Source organism: Callithrix jacchus, chromosome 9 (genome assembly GCF_049354715.1).
Source record: "Callithrix jacchus isolate 240 chromosome 9, calJac240_pri, whole genome shotgun sequence".
Taxonomy (NCBI): Eukaryota; Metazoa; Chordata; class Mammalia; order Primates; family Cebidae; genus Callithrix; species Callithrix jacchus.
In genome coordinates, this window is record NC_133510.1 from 73,982,281 (window position 1) to 73,996,705 (window position 14,425).

The window sequence follows — 14,425 nt, forward strand, 5'->3', positions numbered from 1 at the left end:
AAAAAAGCCCAGGTCCAGATGGGTTCACAGCCGAATTCTACCAGACACACACGGAGGAGCTGGTACCATTCCTTCTAAAACTATTTCAAACAATCCAAAAAGAGGGAATCCTTCCCAAATCATTTTATGAGACCAACATCATCCTGATACCAAAACCCGGCAGAGACCCAACAAGAAAAGAAAACTTCAGGCCAATATCCATGATGAACATAGATGCAAAAATCTTCAATAAAATATTGGCAAGCCGATTGCAACAGCAAATCAAAAAACTTATTCATCATGATCAAGTAGGATTCATCCCAGGGATGCAAGCCTGGTTCAACATACGCAAGTCTATCAACGTAATTCACCACATAAACAGAACCAAAAACAAAAACCACATGATTATCTCAATCGACGCAGAGAAGGCATTTGACAAAATTCAACAGCCCTTTATGCTAAAAACCCTCAATAAACTCGGTATCGATGGAACGTATCTCAAAGTAATAAAAGCTATTTATGACAAACCAACAGCCAATATCATACTGAATGGGAAAAAACTGGAAGCATTCCCTTTGAAATCTGGTACTAGACAAGGATGCCCTCTCTCACCACTCCTATTCAATATAGTACTGGAAGTTCTAGCCAGAGCAATCAGGCAAGAAAAAGAAATAAAGGGTATTCAAATAGGAAAGGTGGAAGCCAAATTGTCTCTATTTGCAGACGACATGATAGTATACCTAGAAGACCCCATCGCCTCAGCCCAAAAACTCCTGAAACTGATAAACAACTTCAGCAAAGTCTCAGGATATAAAATCAATGTGCAAAAATCACAAGCATTCGTCTACACCAATAACAGACTTAAAGAAAACCAAATCAAGAGCGAACTGCCATTCGCAATTGCTACAAAAAGAATAAAATACCTTGGAATACAACTCACAAGGAACGTAAGGGACCTCTTCAAGGAGAACTACAAACCACTGTTCAACGAAATCAGAGAGGACACAAACAGATGGAGAAACATTCCATGTTCATGGTTAGGAAGAATTAATATCATGAAAATGGCTATACTGCCCAAAGTAATTTACAGAATCAACGCTATCCCCATCAAGCTACCATTGACTTTCTTCACAGAACTGGAAAAAACCACCATGAACTTCATATGGAACCAAAAGAGAGCCCGCATAGCCAAGTCAATTCTAAGCAAAAAGAACACAGCGGGGGGCATCACACTACCGGATTTCAAACTATACTACAAGGCTACAGTAATCAAAACAGCATGGTACTGGTACCAAAACAGAGATATAGACCAATGGAACAAAACAGAGGCACCGGAGGCAACACAACATACATACAACTATACAATCTTTGATAAACCTGACAAAAACAAGCAATGGGGCAAGGATTCCATATTTAACAAATGGTGTTGGGAAAACTGGCTAGCCATGTGCAGAAAGCAGAAACTGGACCCCTTCCTGACACCTTACACTAAAATTAACTCCAGATGGATTAAAGACTTAAACATAAGACCTGGCACCATAAAAACCCTAGAAGGAAATCTAGGCAAAACTATCCAGGACATAGGAGTAGGCAAGGACTTCATGAACAAAACACCAAGAGCATTGGCAACAAAAGCCAAAATAGACAAATGGGACCTAATGAAACTCCACAGCTTCTGCACGGCAAAAGAAACAGTCACTAGAGTGGATCGGCAACCAACAGAATGGGAAAAAATTTTCGCAGTCTACCCATCTGACAAAGGGCTGATATCCAGAATTTACAAACAACTCAAGCAGATTTACAGGAAAAAAACAAAGAAGCCCATTCAAAAGTGGGCAAAGGATATGAACAGATACTTTACGAAAGAAGACATATATGAGGCCAACAATCATATGAAAAAATGCTCATCGTCACTGGTCATCAGAGAGATGCAAATCAAAACCACATTGAGATACCATCTCACGCCAGTTAGAATGGCGATCATTAAAAAATCTGGAGACAACAGATGCTGGAGAGGATGTGGAGAAAAAGGAACACTTTTACACTGTTGGTGGGAGTGTAAATTAGTTCAACCATTGTGGAAGACAGTGTGGCGATTCCTCAAGGCCTTAGAAATAGAAATTCCATTTGACCCAGCAATCCCATTACTGGGTATATATCCAAAAGACTATAAATCGTTCTACTATAAGGACACATGTACACGAATGTTCATTGCAGCACTGTTTACAATAGCAAAGACCTGGAATCAACCCAAATGCCCATTGATAATAGACTGGATTGGAAAAATGTGGCACATATACACCATGGAATATTATGCAGCAATCAGAAATGATGAGTTCGTGTCATTTGTAGGGACATGGATGAATCTGGAAAACATCATCCTCAGCAAACTGACACAAGAACAGAAAATGAAACACCGCATATTCTCACTCATAGGTGGGTGATGAAAAATGAGAACACATGGACACAGGGAGGGGAGTACTAAACACTGGGGTCTATTGGGGGGAAAAGGGGAGGGCCAGTGGGAGGGGGAGGTGGGGAGGGCTAGCCTGGGGAGAAATGCCAAATGTGGGTGAAGGGGAGAAGAAAAGCAAAGCACACTGCCATGTGTGTACCTACGCAACTGTCTTGCATGCTCTGCTCATGTACCCCAAAACCTATAATCCAATAAAAAAAAATAATAATAAAAAAAAAAAAAAAAAAGCACTCTGCTGACTCCCAACATTCTACAGGCAGAAAACAGACTGATCAAACAAACCAGTTGTGTGCTCATGCTACCCTTCCTGAAAAAGTAAGGGTGACTTTGAAGATGGAGCCACAAGCCCAGAGGGTGGAGCCAAAACCCACAGACAATCATCCCCAGTCTAAAAAGTATAATGTTTGTCCACCTGGATTTCAAATTTTCTTGGAACCAGTGACTCCTTTTTCCTTCCACATTTCTCTTTTTAAGTGGAAACTTCCGTAACTTTTATCCTATGCCTGTACCATCACCAGTATATTTTGGGAGAAACTAACTTGTTTCTTAAGTTTTACAGGTTAATAGATAAAAAGTAATTATACCTCAGGATGGATTATACCCAGAGCCTCACCCACAGCTGATTAGATTGTAAGATTTGGAGATTCATGAATTTATTTAAACTTTGAAATGCTGCTGAAATGGGTTGAGACATTTGGGGATATTGGAACCAGGTGAATGCATTTTGAATGTGAGACAGATGTGGAACTTTGGGAGCCTGAGGGTAGACTGTGGTAGGCAAAATAATGCTCCCTGAAAGATGTTTATGTCCTAATAACTGAAACCTATGAACATGTTACATTACATGGCAAAAGGGACTTTGCAGATGTGATTGAGTGAAGGACATTGAGATAGGGAGATTATCCTAGATCATCCAGGTAGGTCCAATGTAATTATGAGAGTCTTTATAAGTGTATGCGTCTGTGGGGTGTGTGTGTGTGTGTGTGTGTGTGTGTGTGTGTGTGTATGTGTAATAGAGAGAAAAAGAGATATTTGAAGATGGAGAAAGAAGCCAGAGGCCAAGAAATGTAAGTGGCCCTGGGAAGCTGGAAAAGACAAGGCAATAAATGATATTATTCCTTAGAGCCTCCAGAAGAAATGTGATCAGCAGACACCTTGATTTTAGCTGAATAAAACCTTTTGACCTACAGAACTTTAAGAACATAAATTTGTGTTGTTTTAAACTGGTAAATTTGTTGTAATTTATTACATCAGGAACAGGAAAATAATATACCCATCTATAATTTATTTCCAATCTAACAGCTGGAGGTATCCTACTGAAACACAAGTCAGATGACATCAGTTATTTCATTAAACCCTTCATTCCAGTAGCTTTCTTCCCAGACCGAAAAACCCAAGACCTTCTAGCCCCTGCTCAAGACTCTACAGTCTATTATTCACCCTCCACACAATATCCCCCTGACACTTCATCCTTTGCACTCCATTTTCCCATACCTCACTGCAGCCCACTTGTGTACTGCAGGTTCCTTTCCCCTTTACACCTTGAGACCTTTGCCCTTTAGGGGTCCATTTGCCTAAAATATTTTTTCTCTCATACATATTTTTTTTTGAGATGGAGTCTCACTCTGTCATCCAGGATGGAGTGCAGTGGGGCCATCTCAGCTCACTATAACCCCTGCCTCCTGGGTTCAAGAGATTCTCCTCCCTCAGCCTTCCAAGCAGCTGCGACTACAAGTGGGAGCCACCACATCCAGCTAATTTTTGTGTTTTCAGTAGAGACAGGGTATCACCATGTTGGCCAGGCTGGTCTCAAACTCCTGGCCTAAAGCAGTCCACCACTTTGGCCTCCTAAGTTGCTGGAATTACAGGCACCTGCCATCAAGCTCAGCTAAATTTCTGCATTTTTACTAAATACAGGGTTTCACCATGTTGGCCAGACTGGTCTCAAACTCCTGACTTCAAGTGATCAGCCCATCTTGGCCTCCCAAAATCCTAGGATTACAGACATGAGCCACCATGCTCAGCCTCTCTCAGATATTTCTGTCTGTCTTTCCTGGCTCCTCCATGTCTTTCCTCAAATATCATCTTCTAAATAAGATTTTCCTTTGCCTTCTTACTTAGAACTTAATGCTCCCTATGCCAGCCCCTAGCACTCTTTTTTTTATTTTTTTATTGCATTTTAGGTTTGGGAGTACATGTGAAGAACACGCAAGATTGTTGCTTAGGTACACACATGGCAGTATGATTTGCTGCCTTCCTCCCCATCACCTGTATCTGGCATTTCTCCCCATGCTCTCTCCCCAACTCCCCACCCCCCACTGTCCCTTCCCTATTTCCCCACAACAGACCCCACTGTGTGATGCTCCCCTCCCTGTATCCATGTGTTCTCATTGTTCAACACCCACCTATAAGTGAGAACATGTGGTGCTTGATTTCTTGTGTCAGTTTGCTGAGAATGATGGTTTCCAGGTTCATCCATGTCCCTACAAAGGACACGAACTCATCATTTTTGATGGCTGCATAATATTTCATGGTGTATATGTGCCACATTTTTCCTATGCTAGCACTCTTAAATCTCCTTTCCAGCTTTACTTTTCTTTATTTTTCATGGCCCTAATCATCTCTCAACATACTCTAGTTTTCTTATTATGTTGATTGTCTCTCTTCTCCCACAATAATCAAAACTATCTCAGAGCCAAAATATCACCTGTATCATAGCAGGAACAGGAAAATAATATACCCATCTACAGGAATAGAAGATAATATACCCATCAAGCACCCTGTAAATGACGGTGATGTAAATAAAGTTAACATATTACCTTTAGCAACTATGACACAGATATAGTAACTTTCACTAAGCTCCTCAAAGGCATAGCCAGATCTTGCATGGTCTGAAAATGCCTCTTCCCCCGAGTCAGGACTAAAAATGGAGCAGGCACTAAATATGCACTTATGGTATTTTTAAATGTTTTTATTGTAGCAAAATATGCATTACACAAAATTTACCATCTTATCCATTTTTAAGCATACAGTTCAGTGACATGCACATTATTGTATAACCATCACCACTATCTATCATCTCCAGAACTTTTTCATCTTCCCAGGCTGAAATTCTGCACCCATTAAGCCCTAACTCCTCATTCCTATATTCCTCAGCCTCTGGCAGCCACCATTCTACTTTCTGTCTTTATGAATTTGACTACTATAGGTATCGCACATAAGTAGAATCATATGATATATGTCCTTTTGTGACTGGCTTATTTAAGTTAGCAAAATGTCTTCAGGGTCCATCCATGTTGTAGCATGTTGTCAGAAGTTCCTTTCTTTTTAAGGCTGAATAATATTCTATTGGATGTATATATCACAATTTCTTTATCTATTTATCCATAAATGGACATTTGGGTTGCTTCCATCTTTGGCTATTGTTAATAATGCTATTATGAACATATATTATGAACATTGGTATACAAATATCTATTCCAGTTCCTGCTTTCCTTTCTTTTGGGTAAATTCCTAGAAGTGAAATTTCAGGATCATATGGTAATTGTATGTTTCATTTTTTGAAGAACTTTCATACTGTTCTTGATAGCAACTGTGCCACTCAACATTCCCATCAGCAATGCACAATGATTCCAGTATCTCCATATTCTTACCACGCACTTATTTTTTGTGCCGTGATTTTTTTTGTTTGGGTTTTTTATAATAGCCATCCTAATGGAAATGAAATGATGTCTTATTGTGGTTTGACTTGCATTCACCTTGATCAGTGATGTTAAACATCTTCTCATGTACTTATTGACCCTTTGTATATCTTCTTTGGAGAAAAGTCCTTTTCCCATTTTTTAACCTGTTTTTTTTTTTTCTGTTGTTGAGTTTTAGGAGTTAATATAGTCTGGATACTAATTCCTTATTAGAGAGATGATTTGTAAATATTTTCTCCCACTCTTTGAGTGGACTTTTCACTCCATTGATAGTGTCCTTTGATGCACAAAAGTTTCTTATTTTGATAAAATCTAACTAATTTTTTCTTTTAGTACCATATCCAAAAAATAATTGTCAAGCCCAATATCAAAAATATTTCTCTATGTTTTCTTCTAAGAATTTTACAGTTTTAGCTATTATGTTTTTGATCCATTTTTAGATCATTTTTATATATGATATAAGGTAAAAGTCCATCATCATTATTTTTCATACAGATATCCAATTTGTTCAACATCGTTTGTTAACAAGACTGACCTTTTCCATTGGATGGTCTTGACACCCTACTTAATGGCTGTATTACTATGTTATCACGCTGCTAATAAAAATATACCAGAGACTGGGCAATTTACAAAAGAAAGGCGTTTAATGGACTTATAGTTCCACATACCTAGGAAGGCTTCACAATCATGGTGGAAGGCAAGGAAAAGCACATCATGTTTTACATGGATGGCGGCAGGCAAAGAGAGAGCTTGTGGAGGGAAACTCCCATTTTTAAAACCATAATATCTCGAGAGACTTATTCACTATCATGAGAACAGCGCAGGAAACACCCATCCCTATAATTCACCTTCTACTGGGTTCCTCCCATGACATGTGGGAATTGTGGAAGTTACAATTCAAGATAAGACTTGGGTGGGGACACAGCCCAACCATATCAATGGCATTTTAATTAATTCTGCTCTATAAAGAGTTTGCAGTTTATTACATGGAATGATTTCTTCTTTTGGGTGGATGCAAGCAGTATACCTCTGTGAACAAAGCAGAATATTACTATATTTGCTGTTTCATGCCCTCCCTTCTATAATGGTTTGACTCTAACATGTGCAGCAAACTTCTTTATGTATATTCAAAAGGAATGATTTACCCACTATCTGATTTAATGCTCTTTAAAGCTTAAAAGCCTGTCAAACAGACTAAAGAATCATTTTCCATCCCTTCGTGGTCCTGCATCTAACTGTGGGAATCATTACATTGCCCTACGTTGTGCCTAGGTGTGCTGTTATACCAAATAGGGCTGGCCCACTCTCCTACTGAACAACTGCATAAATGAAGGGTTTACAAGGAGCTTCCCCAAATGCTTATGTTTACTTTAAACCAACAATCATTAAGGAAAGAATCTGGTGGAGGGAAGATACAAGGTGACTTGCAAAGTCGCTCATAAGAGATCATAAATAGGTGTAATTGAAGGTTTGGGTATCTCTTTAAAAAAAGAGAGACTAACGTTATAATAATATTCCACTTCATGCCTGAATTTAAAAGAAAAAATATAAGATCTACTTCAGGCCAGGTGCAGTTGCTCACACCTGTGATCCCAGCACTTTGGGAAGCCAAAGCAGGATCACTTGAGCCCAGGAGTTCAAGACCAGCCTGGGCAATGTAGTGATACCCTGCCTCTACAAAAATTATCTGGTCATGGTATCATGAGCCTGTAGTCTCAGCTACTCAGGAGACCATGATGGGAGGATCACTTGAGCCCAGGAGGCAGAGGTTGCTATGAGCCAATATCAAGCTACTACACTCCAGCCTGAGTGACAGAGTGAGACAGAGTGAGATTTTGCCTCAAAATTAAAAAATAAATAAACCTACTATAATAGGTTTCTATAGATTTTCCAAATTAAAAATATATTAAAAACTATACTATTATTATCACAAGTTCCTCAATTAATAATTTCATAGATACCATATCTTCAAGAGCTCTAAATACAAAACTATGATTTTTAAAAGTTTAACAATAGGAGCTTAAAAATAAATAACTTATTTTAAAATCTAAGATTAGTAGTAGTATAAATATCTGAAAGCCTCCATGAACTGGAATGCACCACCAAGAGTTTTATGGTCACTCTGTCTTTCACTACTACCCTATTAATATGACAAGTATATTTGTGAACCTATACATGGAATTGAGTCTATGATCTGGAAAAAAGCTTTGTGTTTCTGTTTTATTTGTCTTGCTTAATTACAACTACAAATGTTAAACAACTTCATCATTCAGTGGCATTGTAAGCACCCATACACGCTGGAGACTTTACTGCAAAAAAAAAAGAAAGAAAGGTCTTTTAGAAAGTGTAGCAACTTGGCCAGGCATGGTGGCTCATGCCTATAATCTCAGCACTTTGGGAGGCCAAGGGGGGAGAATTGCCTGAGCCCAAGAGTTTGACACATAGTGAGAAACATAGTGAGACCCTATCGCTACAAAAAAATAAAATAAAAATTAGCTGGGCATGGCATGCACCTGTAGTCCCAGCTACTTGGGAAGCTGAGGTAGGAGAACAGCCTGAGCCAGAGCCAGAGAGGTCAAGGCTGCAGTGAGCTGTGACTGTGCCACTGCACTCCAGTCTGGGTGACAGGGCAACACCTTGTACCCTCATTCAAAAGAAAAGTGTATCTGGTGATATCAACATGGACAAACCTAGACTTACAGCAAACAACATTAGCCATTCCTAGAATTTTGTTCTAATAGTTAAATGATTATAATAACTCAACAGCAGGATCATAGGAATACTGAATAAAAATAAAAATTTAATTTAACTAAATTTAGAACATAGGTGTTTACCCAAAACAGATGAGCCAATGGAGAGTACATTTAACATAAGTAGAAAGTATAATACCTAGCCTATATTACTTACAGGATTTAAAAGACAGCTGCAACATGGGAGCCACTCTGAGACAAAGGTAGAACCCCTAAATGGCCATAAGGAGCTTATGACACAGAGCTTGAGCAGTAGCCAGAGGACCCTCTTCTCTGAGGCATAAAACATGGTACTGACTGAAGCTCCAAGGCTAGTGAAGGCAGTTGCTGTGTCCTGAAAGAAGTTGTCTATAAAGTGTCCTCTAGTGGTCAAAGGCCATCACTGCATGTTAAGCATAGCAACCTTTCTCTCGGGAGATCAGGAATCAGCTCTCTTAACACACCCCAGTACCTGGGTAGCCAATCTGGTGATTAATATTTTTCAAGTATATACATGGTTTCCCATTTATCTTGATAGGAGACAAAGCAGTCAATGTGATGATTATTATTTTTCTAGTATATACATGGTTTCCCACTTATCTTGATATCAGAAGACAAAGCAAACAAGGTCATTAAAAGTGTCCAGATTTAGTGGCCAAAGAGGTGGTAGAGCCTAGCAATTAAAATCATGGTTGGGAGTAAGGCAGCCTATGAAAATAAAACCTTGCTGTACTTCTTACTGGCTTCGGGACTGTGAACAAATGCATGAACCTTTTTGAATGCCAGTTAACACATCTGTAAAGTGGAGATAATTTTATTACCTCATAAGATAAACTTCATAATAATCTTTAAGGTAATAAATATTAATCAAACCTGGAGCCAACTAAACTCAAAATCTTTTATTATGTTATAATAAATTATTCTCACTTTTAAAGTTGCTTTGCATGTGCATGTGTGTTTTCTCTTATTATTTGCAGTCACTGCCATCCTACTAATACACTGACTACTATAAATAAATATTTTAGGGCCAGGCGCGGTGGCTCACCACCATAATCCCAGCACTTTGTGAGGCCGAGGCGGGTGGATCATGAGGTCAAGAGATTGAGACCATCCTGGTCAACAAGGTGAAACACCGTCTCTACTAAAAATACAAAAATTAGCTGGGCATGGTGGTACGTGCCTGTAGTCCCAGCTACTCGGGAGGCTGAGGTAGGAGAATTGCTCGAACTCAGGAGGCGGAGGTTGCAGTGAGCCGAGATCACGCCATTGCACTCCAGCCTGGGTAACAAGAGCGAAACTCCATCTCAAAAAAAAAAAAAAAAAATTTTTAGATTAGACTCTTACCACCGTCTAACCACAGGCTAGAGTTTAGTGTACTAAGGATTATTCTATTATATAGATTATCTAAGCTACTAACTATGCAGATGAGAAGAACAAGGCCCTTAGATGCTTGACATCCTATCCCAGGTCACATAGCTGGTAGAGTTGGGACTGTCTGAAACTCAGTAGGCCTGACTCCCAGTCCAATGCTCATTTAAAACATAATTTATTTCACTCCTTTTCCCAATCCATAAAAGTAACCACAAATCATGCTCCAATGCAGAGGAAACCAAGAAACCAACTGCTTCTTCAACACATTTTCTGGACATGGCAACAATTAACCACTTTTTGTAGGCAGTTAATGGATTAACATGACTGCTAAGACATAATGAAAAGACATTGGAAGAACCACTGTGAAAGCAAAACATCAGTGAGTTCATATCGTACTGAAACATCATTAATTAGACATTGATGTATGAAAAAATGTAGGCAAATGATGAAACCAGGTTACTGTACGTACTCCATAGCCAACCAATGAGACTACCTTCACCCACTTCCTGCTTTCAGTCCAGCCCTGATAAGAGTTATTTGGCTGTCATTCTGCCTTCCCTCCAATTTACCTCCTGCCATCTCTTCATGAATCTGTAGATATGTAATTGAATGACATCACTACTGACCCTATGACTTAGACCCCAAACCTGTAGTCTTTATATACGTTTTTCACATTTCACACCCAAACCATTAGCAAATTCTGAATTTATCTTCAAAGTACATTCCAAATCCAATCACTTCTCACCAACTACACAGCTACTACTTCGATCCTTTTCTTTATAAACTTTCACTTTTCTAACTTCTGCAACTCCCTCATAACAAATACTGTACTTTCACTCTTGTCTGTTATAGCCCCAAAACATGCTACATTGTGTTATTTCTCCGTTCAAAGTCTCCAGCGGCTTACCACAGTCAAAATAAAATCTAAACCCCTTACCTTAGTTTACAAGCCCATTTTAATATAATCTTTGGCTTTACTTTCCAATTGCGTGTCCTATTCATTCCACTCTACACTGGTCTCCTTGATGCTACTTGAAAACGCCATGCCTTTTCCCGGCTTTGTGTCTATGCAGTTTCCTCTGCTGAACAGATTTCACCTCCAAGTATTCCAATAGGTGGCTCCATTGCTTCACTCAGGTCTCTGCTCAACTGTCACCTGTCAAAGAAGCAGTCTCTATTTTGTCTAAATTAGAATACCTGTCATTCTATCCCTTCATCTTGCATATATTTTCTTAAAGCATTTACTATTACTTTATATTATATTATACATTTGTTTATTTTTTATTGATATCTTGTATTAGAAGATAAGCTTTGTGGTGGCACCAACTTGTTTTGTTTATTGATATTTCCCCAGCTCCTAAAACAGTACAGAGCACATATTAGGTACTAATAAGTTATAGTTAGAGAAATGAATTAATGTCTCCATATTTCACCTCTTAACTTCTGAGCGTTGCCCACTGTTTTCCAGTTTGAAAACATAATCCATGCACTGATTAACTGTTCATAGATGCCTCATCACAATGTTTGGTTCTACCTCTTTCACATCGATTACTGAAAGATACAACATCAACTGCTGGATGTTAAATTGATCTAATGGCAGGAACTCTCTCTCAGCTATTTATAACCATGCTACAATGCCTGAAATTCTACAGAAAGCCTTTACAAAATTCCTTCAGCCCTCACAGCTTGCTGTCACCACGCTTGAGATTATCTTATAGGATTGAAAGGTGGAGGCAAATGTTGTCCTAAGTAAAACTATTTCCTTTCAGTTAATGTGGCTGTGAAGTGAGAAGATAGTGAGTCTCCAGGATGTCAGCTGTGATCAGCTTGTCTTGCTATCTTCTGTTAAATATGGCACACAGAAAATACTGAAGAAATAATTCTGTTGCAAGCCCAAGCCTCAGAACCATCTAATAAGGTAACGTGAGTGTCCTATTGTAATTTAAGGTTGAATGAGGGCCTTTGGGCATCACAATACAGTCTAATTCAACTATCACAAGCATGTCTTTAGAAGAGAATATCCTTGCAGGTCTACAGAAGACAACTCACATTCTGCCCCACTGGGCTCCATAATGTAGACTCTCATGTGCCACACTCATGACACCACTCATATTTTCTTCCAAGAGTCGTTGTCTCAACAGAACATTTCCTTGCTGCAAGCACATCCACTACAAGGCATAAAATAGCCAGTTCCATATACAAATAAAACATATGAAATGTAGTTCTTTTAAAGACTACATTTTGTAGTCTGGAGTCATGAAAAAATGGGTCCTATATTCCTAACCCCACTGTTTTGGAAACTTTTTAGAATTGTTATTTTATATAGAAAAGGTAACTGACAATTACTGAGGTCTTATTGTGTGCCAGACACTTTATGAAGCTAGCGACTTCATTTTATTTAATTCTTACAACATTGATCCTGTAAAATAGATATCATCACTGCCATTTTGCACCTGGAAAACAGATTTAGCAATCTCAAGAAGCCCACCCTCCAAACCTCCCTAATCTCCCAGTCTTCCCCACTCAATTAATGTCACACCACCCTTTCAAATGCTCAAACCAGAAACCTACATGTCATCCTTAACATGTAGACACATTTTCATCTCCACTGCTTCTACCAGTCCAAACAACCATCATTTGCCTTGTCGTTGTCTCTTTGCTTTTAAACTTGCATATTCCATTCCCTAAGCCATCAGCCAGAATGATTTTTGTACAACATAAACCATAAAAATAACTGATTAAACACATCCATGATTCCCCACCATACTTGGAATATAATCCAAATTAGTTTACCCGGCATACAAAACTCTGGATGATCTGCCAAGAACTCTACCTTCATGCTCTTATCTTCCCTCTCTCCAATAATCAGAACTTATTTCTGTTCCTGGAATACATTAAGTTTGTCCCGACTTTAAGTTTCCTGCTCTGGAACTATCTTCACACAGATCTTCACATAGAAGTTTGTTGTCATTCAGTTCTCAGATGCTATGTCACCTCTTTAGATGGGTCTTTTCTTTTGACAACATAAGCAGTCCCCCATCATCACACCCTATAGTATCACCCATTTTTATTTCTCCATAGGACTAATTGCTAACTTTTTGCATTTCTTTATTTCCATCTCCTCCCACTAAAATGCATGCTATGAGATACCTTGCCTGTCACATAAAGCACTGTAATTCCAGCACTTAAAACAGTGTCTGGGACATTATAAGTAATTAATAAATGCCTAAGTATACACTGCTAATTCCCAAACCAAGATTAAAATTCAGGTATCTATCCACAAATTTTTTCTACTATATTTTGACTTCTCCATGACTTTATCTTACAATATTATATACTGTAAAATTTACTATTCACTTTACATATACTGATCTCTATTTATTTTACATATATTGATCTCTATGTCCTTTAAATTGCAATTACAATTATCCTTATCCTTCAAGGCCTGTTTTACTTTAACTGTGGCTCCTTTTGTCATACTCCAATCAAACTTAATCACTGCTTTCTCAATGTTAGTATAAAAATCTTTATTATATTTCATTTTTGAAACTTAGATTACCTTGGGTTTTTTAATCTACCTCTCCAGCTAGACTACAAGTTCTTTGAAGTAAAGATCATGTCAATTCTTTTTCATTTTTCCCCATGCCCATCACACATAGAAGGCATTGAGCATAGAAGTTAGTCATTAAATTCTTATGAATTAATTTATTTTTTCTCCATACAAAGATTTTGTCAATTTTCAGATATATGGGGCTCTCACAATACAATAAAAATCACTCAAGGAGGCAAAACAACCTGTTTATTGACAATAAAGATATTTCCGGAGAATTTATTGGAATGACTAAGGTTCAGGGAAGTATTCCACACATTCTAGAATGAATTCCATGGAGAATAAATTGCATCTCACTGACTCAGAACCTATAAATATTTTTCAAGTAATATTGACACAGGAGGTTGAATTCCAAACAATTTTTTAAAACCACTAATCGTTCACATTTCCCCTCAAATGTCACACAGTATAAAACTGATGGATCTTTTGTGACCTGATGACATTTGTCTCCATTCTTAAAGGTATTATAATGGAAATGTGGTCTTCTATCATCCTGCTACAGTTGGTATAAATCCACTAGATACTTTTAAAAAATATTTTGGGAACACACAGTCATGCA

The 14,425-nt window shown here is 38.3% G+C and overlaps 1 long non-coding RNA gene across 5 annotated transcripts in view; it reads right to left on the reverse strand.

Annotated features, from left to right (window-relative positions):
- Window positions 1-14,425, reverse strand: part of LOC118144265 (uncharacterized) — a 437,346-nt gene that overhangs the window by 284,375 nt on the left and 138,546 nt on the right. The window contains exon 8 of one of the 5 annotated variants that reach the window (XR_004728896.3): window positions 10,210-11,412. The exons of the other annotated variants lie outside the window; for them this stretch is intronic. This is a non-coding gene — a long non-coding RNA (uncharacterized LOC118144265). Of the gene's footprint in view, window positions 1-10,209; window positions 11,413-14,425 lie in introns of those variants that run through there. 5 annotated transcript variants of the gene reach the window in all.